Source organism: Lepidochelys kempii, chromosome 24 (assembly GCF_965140285.1).
Source record: "Lepidochelys kempii isolate rLepKem1 chromosome 24, rLepKem1.hap1, whole genome shotgun sequence".
In the NCBI taxonomy this organism is placed as follows: Eukaryota; Metazoa; Chordata; order Testudines; family Cheloniidae; genus Lepidochelys; species Lepidochelys kempii.
In genome coordinates, this window is record NC_136403.1 from 10,258,024 (window position 1) to 10,270,859 (window position 12,836).

Consider the following 12,836-nt stretch of genomic DNA (forward strand, 5'->3'; position numbering starts at 1 on the left):
TTCCAGTATTTCAACACCCTCCTAGTGAAAAAGTTTTTCCTAATATCCAACCTAAATCTCCCCCACTGCAACTTGAGACCATTACTCCTTGTTCTGTCATCTGCTACCACTGAGAACAGTCTAGAGCTATCCTCTTTGGAACCCCCTTTCAGGTAGTTGAAAGCAGCTATCAAATCCTCCCTCATTCTTCTCTTCCGCAGACTAAACAATCCCAGTTCCCTCAGCCTCTCCTCATATGTCATGTGTTCCAGTCCCCTAATCATTTTTGTTGCCCTCTGCTGGACTCTTTCCAATTTTTCCACATCCTTCTTGTAGTGTGGGGCCCAAAACTGGACACAGTACTTCAGATAAGGCCTCACCAATGTCAAACAGAGGGGAACGATCACGTCCCTCTGCTGGCAATGCCCCTACTTATACATCCCAAAATACCATTGGCCTTCTTGGCAACAAGGACACACTGTTGACTCATATCCAGGTTCCCGTCCACTGTAACCCCTAGGTTCTGCAGAACAGCTGCCGAGCCATTTGGTCCCTAGTCTGTAGCAGTGCATGGGATTCTTCCGTCCTAAGTGCAGGACTCTGCACTTGTCCTTGTTGAACTTCATCAGATTTCTTTTGGCCCCATCCTCCAATTTGTCTAGGTCCCTCTGTATCCTATCCCTACCCTCCAGCGTATCTACCTCTCCTCCCAGTTTAGTGTCATCTGCAAACTTGCTGAGGGTGCAATCCAGATCATTTATGAAGATATTGAATAAAACCGGCCCCAGGACCAACCCTTGGGGCACTCTACTTGATACCGGCTGCCAACTAGACATGGAGCCATTGATCACTACCCGTTGAGCCTGACAATCTAGCCAACTCTCTATCCACCTTATCATCCATCCAGCCAGCCTTTATTTCTTTAACTTGCTGGCAAGAATACTGTGGGAGACCGTGTCAAAAGCTTTACTAAAGTCAAGGAACAACACATCCACTGCTTTCCCCTCATCCACAGAGCCAGTTATCTCGTCATAGAAGGCAATTAGATTAGTCAGGCATGACTTGCCCTTGGTGAATCCATGCTGACTGTTCCTGATCACTTTCCTCTCCTCTAAGTGCTTCAGAATTGATTCCTTGAGGACCTGCTCCATGATTTTTCCAGGGACTGAGTGTCAATAGCATGGCCAGACAGAGAGTGGGAAGACTTTCCCAAGTTGCAAGAAGGGAAGCTGGGGAGGTGTGCTTCTGGCTCACAGTGGTTTTGAAAGCCCTTTGCCTTCGCATGCTGCACATTTTGGCCAAGCCTCCAGTCAGCGTGAAAGCTCCACTCCCAGGCTGTGGCAGGGCCAGGGTAGTGTTCATAAAGGCAGGGAACAATGAAGTGGTGCCTTTAAAGGGAATTCACCTTTATAGATTCCAAGGCCAAAAGGGATCATTGCGATCATCAGACTGACCACGTATAACCCTTCAGCTGTTCTGAAAAACCCAACCAGGATGTTGGCACTCACTTAAAGATATTTATGAGATTCTTTAAGCATTTTGCTGATACTTGGCACCACTCGGGAGAAGTTCTTTACCCAAAATGATTTCCAGTCATTTGTGAATTAATTCCCTCCCTCCCAGGCAGGATGTGAAGCTTATTAGCTCTACTGTTACTGCGGGAAGAGAGAGTAAGTGGAGTGAGGCACCTGCTGCTCCCATCCACTTCATCAGCAGCTGTGGGGGCTTGGCCTCTCAGGTGGTGGAACAAGTGGAACCTGGCTCTCTCATCCCCTGCTCGCTGCAGTAAGCGTGCTGCCTGGCTCGCGCTGCTCACCAAGAGAGGTCAGTGCTGAGGTGCTTTACAGGCTGACTCAAAAAGGTGACTGGGCCAACAATGGTGGAAAACGCGGCCTCTCTTGCAGCAGAAGAGGCCAGGCAGAGCTGGCGATTCTATCTGATTTCACAACCTTGGCATGGTCCAAACCTGGAGGGGAGAGTATCGAACAGCCCTTTTTCAGGCCAATGCATGCCCCAGAGCATCTCTAGGGGGCACTGTGTTGCCAGAGGTAGAATCTTTTGTCCTGACTGCTGCCGGTCATGTCATAGAATCATAGAATCATAGAATATCAGGGTTGGAAGGGACCCCAGAAGGTCATCTAGTCCAACCCCCCGCTCGAAGCAGGACCAATTCCCAGTTAAATCATCCCAGCCAGGGCTTTGTCAAGCCTGACCTTAAAAACCTCTAAGGAAGGAGATTCTACCACCTCCCTAGGTAACGCATTCCAGTGTTTCACCACCCTCTTAGTGAAAAAGTTTTTCCTAATATCCAACCTAAACCTCCCCCACTGCAACTTGAGACCATTACTCCTCGTTCTGTCATCTGCTACCATTGAGAACAGTTTAGAGCCATCCTCTTTGGAACCCCCTTTCAGGTAGTTGAAAGCAGCTATCAAATCCCCCATCATTCTTCTCTTCTGCAGGCTAAACAATCCCAGCTCCCTCAGCCTCTCCTCATAACTCATGTGTTCCAGACCCCTAATCATTTTTGTTGCCCTTCGCTGGACTCTCTCCAATTTATCCACATCCTTCTTGTAGTGTGGGGCCCAAAACTGGACACAGTACTCCAGATGAGACCTCACCAATGTCAAATAGAGGGGAACGATCACGTCCCTCGATCTGCTCGCTATGCCCCTACTTATACATCCCAAAATGCCATTGGCCTTCTTGGCAACAAGGGCACACTGCTGACTCATATCCAGCTTCTCGTCCACTGTCACCCCTAGGTCCTTTTCCGCAGAACTGCTGCCTAGCCATTCGGTCCCTAGTCTGTAGCTGTGCATTGGGTTCTTCCGTCCTAAGTGCAGGACCCTGCACTTATCCTTATTGAACCTCATCAGATTTCTTTTGGCCCAATCCTCCAATTTGTCTAGGTCCTTCTGTATCCTATCCCTCCCCTCCAGCGTATCTACCACTCCTCCCAGTTTAGTATCATCCGCAAATTTGCTGAGAGTGCAATCCACACCATCCTCCAGATCATTTATGAAGATATTGAACAAAACCGGCCCCAGGACCGACCCTTGGGGCACTCCACTTGATACCGGCTGCCAACTAGACATGGAGCCATTGATCACTACCCGTTGAGCCCGACAATCTAGCCAGCTTTCTACCCACCTTATAGTGCATTCATCCAGCCCATACTTCCTTAACTTGCTGACAAGAATACTGTGGGAGACCGTGTCAAAAGCTTTGCTAAAGTCAAGAAACAATACATCCACTGCTTTCCCTTCATCCACAGAACCAGTAATCTCATCATAAAAGGCGATTAGGTTAGTCAGGCATGACCTTCCCTTGGTGAATCCATGCTGACTGTTCCTGATCACTTTCCTCTCATGCAAGTGCTTCAGGATTGATTCTTTGAGGACCTGCTCCATGATTTTTCCAGGGACTGAGGTGAGGCTGACTGGCCTGTAGTTCCCAGGATCCTCCTTCTTCCCTTTTTTAAAGATTGGCACTACATTAGCCTTTTTCCAATCATCCGGGACTTCCCCGGTTCGCCACGAGTTTTCAAAGATAATGGTCAATGGCTCTGCAATCACAGCCGCCAATTCCTTCAGCACTCTCGGATGCAACTCGTCCGGCCCCATGGACTTGTGCACGTCCAGCTTTTCTAAATAGTCCCTAACCACCTCTATCTCCACAGAGGGCTGGCCATCTCTTCCCCATTTTGTGATGCCCAGCGCAGCAGTCTGGGAGCTGACCTTGTTAGTGAAAACAGAGGCAAAAAAAGCATTGAGTACATTAGCTTTTTCCACATCCTCTGTCACTAGGTTGCCTCCCTCATTCAGTAAGGGGCCCACACTTTCCTTGGCTTTCTTCTTGTTGCCAACATACCTGAAGAAACCCTTCTTGTTACTCTTGACATCTCTCGCTAGCTGCAGCTCCAGGTGCGATTTGGCCCTCCTGATATCATTCCTACATGCCCGAGCAATATTTTTATACTCTTCCCTGGTCATATGTCCAACCTTCCACTTCTTGTAAGTTTCTTTTTTATGTTTAAGATCCGCTAGGATTTCACCATTAAGCCAAGCTGGTCACCTGCCATATTTACTATTCTTTCGACTCATCGGGATGGTTTGTCCCTGTAACCTCAACAGGGATTCCTTGAAATACAGCCAGCTCTCCTGGACTCCTTTCCCCTTCAAGTTAGTCCCCCAGGGGATCCTGGCCATCCGTTCCCTGAGGGAGTCGAAGTCTGCTTTCTTGAAGTCCAGGGTCCGTATCCTGCTGCTTACCTTTCTTCCCTGCGTCAGGATCCTGAACTCAACCAACTCATGGTCACTGCCTCCCAGATTCCCATCCACTTTTGCTTCCCCCACTAATTCTACCCGGTTTGTGAGCAGCAGGTCAAGAAAAGCGCCCCCCCTAGTTGACTCCTCTAGCACTTGCGCCAGGAAATTGTCCCCTACGCTTTCCAAAAACTTCCTGGATTGTCTATGCACTGCTGTATTGCTCTCCCAGCAGATATCAGGAAAATTAAAGTCACCCATGAGAATCAGGGCATGCGATCTAGTAGCTTCCGTGAGCTGCCGGAAGAAAGCCTCATCTACCTCATCCCCCTGGTCCGGTGGTCTATAGCAGACTCCCACCACTACATCACTCTTGTTGCACACACTTCTAAACTTAATCCAGAGACACTCAGGTTTTTCTGCAGTTTCGTACCGGAGCTCTGAGCAGTCATACTGCTCCCTTACATACAGTGCTACTCCCCCACCTTTTCTGCCCTGCCTGTCCTTCCTGAACAGTTTATAACCATCCATGACAGTACTCCAGTCATGCGAGTTATCCCACCAAGTCTCTGATATTCCGATCACGTCATAGTTCCATGTCATGGCAGCATGTGTAATTCCGTGGGCAAGTTAATGATCGGAAGGGAAGGGGGGTGTCAGTTGATTCATAAAACTCTACACAATCATAATTTCACAGTGTCTCCCTCTGTGGCATGGCCGGGGCACTCACTGCCCACTCTGCCCCTATTCTTAGCTCCAGGACCCCAGGTAAGGGGAAATTTTGATAATGCACTGTCACTGGAAATGGGTCGAGTTGGTAATCATTCGAAAGCCCTTTCTCCCATGAACACAGTGGTACCAAACATGAGAAACCTAGAACAACTATGCAAATACACATCCAAGAAAATGTTTAGAAATCAAGAGTTTTTTAAATTATACCTTAACGTGTGTGTCAAACCTGCCGCCCTCCCAAAGCTAAATTGCGGCCCTTGCCTGACAACATCGTGTTACCAGTTAATGCTCTGAACATGATACCAGCATAATTTTTGTAACGGTACAGATTACTATAAGTGGAAGGAGTGCTGAAAGTTGATTTGCCATCATCGGCAAAAAGCAACAACGCGGTTCAGTGGTATTGATTACCAGCTTTGTATATGATGTCACAAGAGTTGTAATGAGCGTGATGCTGGCAGGCCATGGGACAACTCATCCAAAGGCCCCATTTCTCAGCCAAACGCTGACAAACACACAGAGCTGGAATTGGTCTGGCTCCCCCGTGGGTTAATATTGTTAAAATAGGTATTAGAGTTATAAAAATATGCTAAGTGATTAGACTTTATTGAAGGCTTGTCAACTGCTGCCTGCATTAATCTCACTTATAACATCCATATCCCCTATTGAAAGATTGGCATTGAAAGCATCTACAAGTCACCAGAAAGGAAAGAGACAAACTAACTAGTGTGAAATCTAAGTCTCCAGCCGGAGGCTTTATCTGCTGCCCCACACAGAAGGCCCAGTGACACCCAACTGTTGTGGAACATCAGATGACAAAAGACTTTATGGGGTGCAAGGAGGGAAAGCAGTCAGCAAAGAGGAGACATGCAAGTGAGTTCCTCCCAAGAGCTGAATTTGCAACTCAAAGTAGAAAGGGGGAAGAAATAAAAAGCCCCAACAAGGAGGAACTGTATCTTTTATGCTTCTTGGACTCTGAGGGTATGTTGACACAGGGACAAAAGACCTGTGGCACTGCCATAGCTGGCCTAGGTCAGCTGACTCGGGTTTGCAGGGCTAAAAATTGCTGTGGAGACATTCAGGCTCAGGCTGGAGCCCAAGCTCCGGGGCCTCCACCCTTGCAGTGTCCCAGAACTTGGTCTCCAGTCCGAGCCTGAACAGCTGTACAACAATCTTTCAGCCCGAGAGTCCAAGCCCTGCAAGCCTAAGTCATCTGACCTGTGGGCTTTTGGTCCCTGTGTAGACGTACCCCGAGAGGCAAGGATTACTAAGCATAAGCGAAAGATCTCCAGGGCTTGGCCTGGGTTAGCCCTAAAGGACATATAGAGCTTGCTTTGTCCTAGAAGCTTCTATTAGTTTTTGAAATTTAAGATTAGAACTCATTTGTGTGTCTATGTTTACCTGCTTTAACCTTGTAAATAACTTTCATTTCATAAGAAAGTAAGAACAGCCATACTGGATCAGACCAAATGTCCATCTAGCTCAGTATCCTGTCTTCTGACATTGAGAAACACCAGGTGCTTCAGAGGGAATGAACAGAACAGGTAATCATCAAGTGATCCATCCCCTGTCGTTCATTCCCAGCTTCTGGCTTTCCTCTTCCTGGTTAATACATCTTTGGATAGTTTATTTAGGATTGGCTACAAACCTTGCCTTTGATGTGAGACCTAAAGTGCAAATGACCTGTCCTTTGGGACTGGATGTAACCTGAATATTGCTGGGATATTTGGGGGTAAGGGACCCTCTATCACAAAAGGTAAGCTTACGTGCATGGTGAGATAGGTCAGAGTACCCAAGAGTCACAGAGTACTGTCTGTGACTCCATGGTTAGGCTGTTATAGGCCATGAGGAGTTTACACTTAATAAATAGTTGGTGAATGCTAAGTATAGCATTCACAGCCAATGTGGGGTTTGTGTCCTGCTTCTTCACAGCCTGCCGTGAGGATGGCACTCACACTCAAGTCACTATAGGACAGCTTGAACAGGAGGCACTGGTTAAGATGTCAGCATCCAGCAGAAGTTACTGGAATCCGTCTGCAAATGGTATACACATACCTAATGTACATTATGTAACATGATTAATTACAATCCCAAAGGAATTTATTCCAAAATCCTTGCTTTTACTTTGGTCTTGATCAGTTTTAGGTATCAATGGGGAGACAAAGAGTACTGACTAGTGGCTGAATCTTTGGCAAATACCACTGTGAGGAACCTGGCTAAACACAATGCTCTGTGTCACTTTACATGCACCCATAAACTGAACTTGGCCAGCTTGGAGAGGAAGTACATCAAGCATCAAGAAAAAGTTGAAGACTTTGAGACAAGGCCAGCTGTGGGCAAGACTTGCCTTATATTAGGTCCCACAACGTATCCCTCAGAGCTGTGTTCCTATCACTCAGCTCCTGGGTAGCAGAGGTGGCCGGGACCCTGGGGGCTCCAGCGGCGATTTAAAGGGCCCAGGGCTGTAGTGGTGGCCGGAGCCGTGGGCCCTTTAAATCGCCACCCAAACCCCGCTGCCAGAGCCCTGGGGTAGCAGCAGCGGGGCTCTGGTGGCAATTTAAAGGGCCCTGGGCTCCGGTTGCCGCTACCACCCTGGGCCCTTTAAATTGCCACCAGAGCCCTGCTGCCGGAGCCAGCAGAGATTTAAAGGGCCTGGGGTGGCAGCGACGGCCGGAGCCCCAGGCCCTTTAAATCGCCTTCTGAGCCCCACTGCCAGACCCCCGGGGTAGTGGTGGCAATTTAAAGGGCCCAGGGCTGCGCTGCGGTAGCGGCAGCTGGGAGCCCCTGGCCCTTTAAATCACCGCCAGAGCCCCGGCCGCCGCTGCTACCCCGGGGCTCTGCCAGCAGGGCTCAGGTGGCTGGTAGCTCCCGGCAGTGATTTAAAGGGCCTGGGGCTCCCAGCTGCCACTACAGCAGCCGGAGCCCGGGGCCCTTTAAATCTCGATTTAAAGGGCCCGGGCCTCTAAAGGCTCCCCCTCTTCCAGTTGAAGTCGTGCCCCCTGCTCAGGACTCCAGAGTACCGGTAAGTCCTTTAAGTTACTTTCACCCCTGCAAGGGGTGCATTTATACCTGCTATCAATTGGGCAAATTATCAAGCAATGAAATGGCTCCAGGATGATCAAGCACATCCAAAACTACCCTCTCCTATCAGGCAGGGATGGGTCTTGGAGGATGAACTGATCACACCAGTTATGTATGAAACACCATGCACTCCCAAATCAATCCTTCAGCTAATCAAATGCTCACGTGCCAACACCAGATGCTCACCACTCTGCAAAAGTTTGGCCAGCAGCCTGCTTTGTGTGGAGATGTGTGAATATGATGCAGATGAGGATCAGGGTGACAAAACATCTCGTGCTGGTGGCCTAAAGAGGGACAACACTGAGGAATATATGTTTTCACTCCGACATGCTGAGGCTAACTTCCTGAGGATTACTAAAGCCCAGTGTTCCTTGACGTGTGAGCAATGCATCCCTGCATAAAGTAGAATTCAATAAATCCTGCTTTTTAAACATTCTCAAATATACATCTGTGCAATTGTTCTAGGCTTGTCATGGTTGGTACCATTGTATTAGTGGGAGAATAGGCTTTCGAACAACCCCCTACTTGACCCATTTCCAATGACCTATTATCAACAGTTCTACTACTTAAGGACCTGGAGCGAGGGTGTGGGGAGCGAGTTGCCCCACTGCACCACAGAGGGTAACACACTGAAATGACACCCACCCCCCTTCCATTTCTATCACTAACTTGCCCACGGAATGAGATTTTACTCCATTGTACTCCCAGGCTATCATTAAAGATCCCCACACACCTCTGAGAGCATTGACCAGCCCTGTCCTGTGGGTATTCCTTTCCGCATCCTCAAATAGCCCCTGGAGTTTCATCCGGGTATCAGTAATCAGCATTAAACAGGTTTCAGAGTAACAGCCGTGTTAGTCTCTATTCGCAAAAAGAAAAGGAGTACTTGTGGCACCTTAGAGACTAACCAATTTATTTGAGCATAAGCTTTCATGAGCTACAGCTCACTCCATCGGATGCACTGTGGAAACTGCAGAAGACATTATATACACAGAGACCATGAAACAATACCTCCTCCCACCCTACTCTCCTGCTGGTAATAGCTTATCTAAAGTGATCACTAGCTTATCTAAAGTGATTACAATGTGTATGATAATCAAGTTGGGCCATTTCTAGCACAAATCCAGGTTTTCTCACCCTCTGTCCCCCCCCCCCAACTCACTCTCCTGCTGGTAATAGCCCATCCAAAGTGACCACTCTCTTTACAATGTGTATGATAATCAAGGCATTAAACAGGGCGTGACACATGGCTAGAAAGGGTTAAACATCCTGCAAAATAAATAACCCTCAAAAGACCTGTGGGGAGATAATGTTTGTGTTTTGTGTATTTACATATGGGTGAGTAGGGTCCACAATGTAATCAACAATCCCTGTCTATGCTGTATTCTGATCATTCAGAGGTCAAAAGAACATCCGAGCATTTAAATGAATTGCAAACACGGGATTTCTCTGTATTCATCTCTCTTTGAAATGTATAGTAAATAATCTGTGAATGGTGGAGGAACAAGCAAATGGCCTTATGTTAATTTGTATAGCTAAGTACCGGTGATGGATCTCCTTCAAAGTAATCCTAATTACCTTTTGTTTCCTAAGGAATTCCAACTTGTCAAAAGAGATCCTTGGGCCCTGATTCTGTCATTTCAGATCTGCTTAGACTTCTTTAGGGGAAGTTTGAGTCACAAGACTGAGGTCCCAGTTGTACTGGTACGCCCTGAATATGAGATTTGGACATTGGATTATGACCTATGAACTGAATTCTAAAGGAACTCTTTGCAACTACAAAGCTCACCATCTCTGCTGTGAATCTGAAGCTCAGTTAATTGAACTCATGTCTGTCTGTATATTGATCTTTTAACCATACTCTCTCTCTCTCTTTTGTTTTTTGAATAAATTTTAGTTTCGTTAATAAGAATTGGCTGTAGCGTGTCTTTGGGCAAAATCTGAAACATCCATTAACCTAGGAGGTTAATCCTTTGGGATTGGTCTGATCCTTTGGGATTGGTAGGACTTTTTCTTTTATATGATGAAACAAGATTTTCAGAAATGATCATATTTGACGTGGGTACCTGGATGGAGGCCGGAGGCTGGATCACTTTAAGGGAACTGTGCTGTTTGGACTTCTGAGTAACCAGTAAAGTAATAAAGAAGCTTTTTTATGCTGCCTTGGTTAATCCAAGTATTGGAATAGCCACCAGGTTTACAGGGATTGTCTGCCCCGTCCTTTGCAGTTCACCCTAATTGAGTGACCATAGCTGGCTCCCCCCTAGGACCCAGTCACACGGTTTTTTTAAGAACTGCTCACAATAAAAAGAGCGGTCATGAGAGGCAACTGCAATCCACTGGTAAGTAGAGTCAGAGTTTAAAGCCAGAAGGGGTGGCCAGATCATCTAATCTGACCTCTTGTATCTCACGGTCCACCAACCCCACCCAGCACCCACACACTAAACCCAACAACCAAAGTAGACTGAAGTATTCCAGCCCGCACGAGACAAGATGATGTGCCACAGGCAGAGAATAGGAGAGACCAAGGTGCACCAGTGTCCGAGGCCTCTGCAATGGCAGGAAAATGATTCCATGAGAAATACCTAGATAATCCTGCCAAGTGGCTCACATACTGAAGAGAAAGGCAACCCCTCCTCCTGCAGGTCATTGCCAATCTGAGTTGGGGGGAAATTCCCGCCTGACCCTACTGTGACACTATACCATAGAGATATGGTCATGATATGAATACGGCATAACTAAGATTTTTTTGTACAAGATGGGACATATAAGGTATCATTGGAAAGGTAATGATGTACTGACTATGATTATCCTATTTGTAGGCATGTATCATTTTTGTATCCAAAGTTGGGAATATTGGCTATGTACCTATTACAACTGTGTTTATACCTGGGGAACGCCCACCAGACAAAATGCAATCAGCCTGGATGGGCCATTAGGGGGAACACTAGGACTTTGAAGATGCTAATCTCCCACCTTCCTGAGAAGTTTCCAGGGATGCTGCAAATAACCTTCACTCATGGCTGTTTTGACACTGCAGGGTTATGTGACCATGTCATCTGGTACTGGATTCCATCTTGGACTACCTTCCACTAATAGGGGGTGGGGATCAAACTGGGGAAAAAAGGATTCCCGCCATATGTAAATCCTATTTAAGGCAGGGAAGTGAGTTAATCTAGGTTCTTTCTTCACTGAATCCCCGCCCAGGATGACTGCTGGAAACATCGAAGAAACAAAGAGAAGGGGGTGGGGGGGCAGAATAGCTGAGCCCAGGCTGGAAAAGGTTAAGGCCTTTAAGGTTAGAAATTACTACTTGTAAGCAGTTTCTTTAATGTATCAAGCTTAATTTGTGTGTTTTATTTGTTCCGTAATCTGCTTTGCTGTTTCCTATCCCTTATAATCACTTAAAACCTATCTTTTGTAGTTAATAAACTTGTTTTTGTTTATCTCTAAACCAGTTTGTGGAATTCATAACTGGGGGGCCAAAAGTGTGCTTATCTCTTTCCACATTGAGGGAGGGGGCAAATTTCAATTAGCTTACACTGTACAGTTCTCGGTGCAGCGCAAAACAATACAATTTTGGGTTTACTCTCCAGAGGGGAGTGCACTTGAGTGCTGGACAATCCCCTAGCTGAAAGCCTTTCCACGCAGTTCTTATTTCAGTGTCTGTGTCTTTCTGCAGCTGGGCGTGTCCCTACCTGTGTGTGTGCTAGAGGAGACACAGCAGGACAGGGTGAGGGAGCCCAGGCTGCTGAAACAGGGAGGCTCAGTGGTACCCCAGTACATTAGGTGGCACCCCAGAGTGTGTGTGGGTGCGGTAACCCATCACACCCACATATGGCAATCAGGGAGACTCTGAGCAGGTGAGCGAGAACCAGCCAGCCAAGCACCTGAGAGAATGCTGGATGCCACCTCAGAGGTCAGGCCCTCCCTGTCCAATGTCCCACCCCCAGCCGTGGCCATCCCTGATGCTTCAGAGGAAGGTGATATAAAACAAAACAAAAAATCAGAGAATACATTGCAGGGGTAGCAGGAGAATCCTTTCCTGACCCCTACAGGCAGCCTGCAGAAATACTGAAACATGAGCTTTTAGAGACATAAGAAGTGAGCCCCAGGGCTGCTGAGCCCTGCCCCTATCATCACACGCAACCTCATCACACAATCATACTCCTACATTTGTCCAGCTCTCTCTTAAAATTGTTTGCTCCCAGCCCCCAATTCCTAAACAGAGGCTGTTCCAGAACCTTCCCCCTCCGAGGGTTAGAAACCTTCTAATTTCCAACTTGTTCACGGCCAGTTTATCCCCATTTGTTCTTGTGCAAACATTGTCCTTTAGCTTCAATAGCTCTTCCCCATTCCTGGGATCTCCTCCAACCCTCGCTGTATTTATAGAGAGCAATCATAGCCCCACTCAGCTTTCTTTTTGCTAGGCTAAACAAGCCAAGCTTTTCCAGTCTCCTAAGACAGGCCCTCCTGTCCCCTGATCATTTTAGTAGCTCTTCTCTGCACCTGTTCCAGTATGGGTGACAGGAACTGGACACAGTATTCCAGCTGAGGTCTCCCCAGGGCCTTGTACAATGGTATTAATACTTCTCTCTCCCTACTGATATGCCCTAGGATTGCATTTACCTTTTTCGCTGCTGCGTATCATTGGTGGCTCATAGTCATCTTGTGATCAACACACAGCCAGGGCTCTCTCCTCCTCCTGCTTCCAACTCATGAGGCCCTGGCTGGTAGTAGATATTCTTCTGATTAGACCCTAAGTGCATGACTCTG

General features: G+C 47.3%; 1 protein-coding gene across 1 annotated transcript in view; it reads right to left on the reverse strand.

Moving 5' to 3' along the window:
• The window catches only part of DCAF8 (DDB1 and CUL4 associated factor 8), a 71,639-nt gene extending 58,863 nt beyond the window's left edge, over positions 1–12,776 (reverse strand). The window contains exon 1 of the mRNA XM_073322950.1: positions 12,690–12,776. The gene's annotated coding sequence lies outside the window, so the exon portion shown is untranslated. The remainder of the gene's footprint in view (positions 1–12,689) is intronic.
• Between the last annotated feature and the right edge of the window lie 60 nt (positions 12,777–12,836).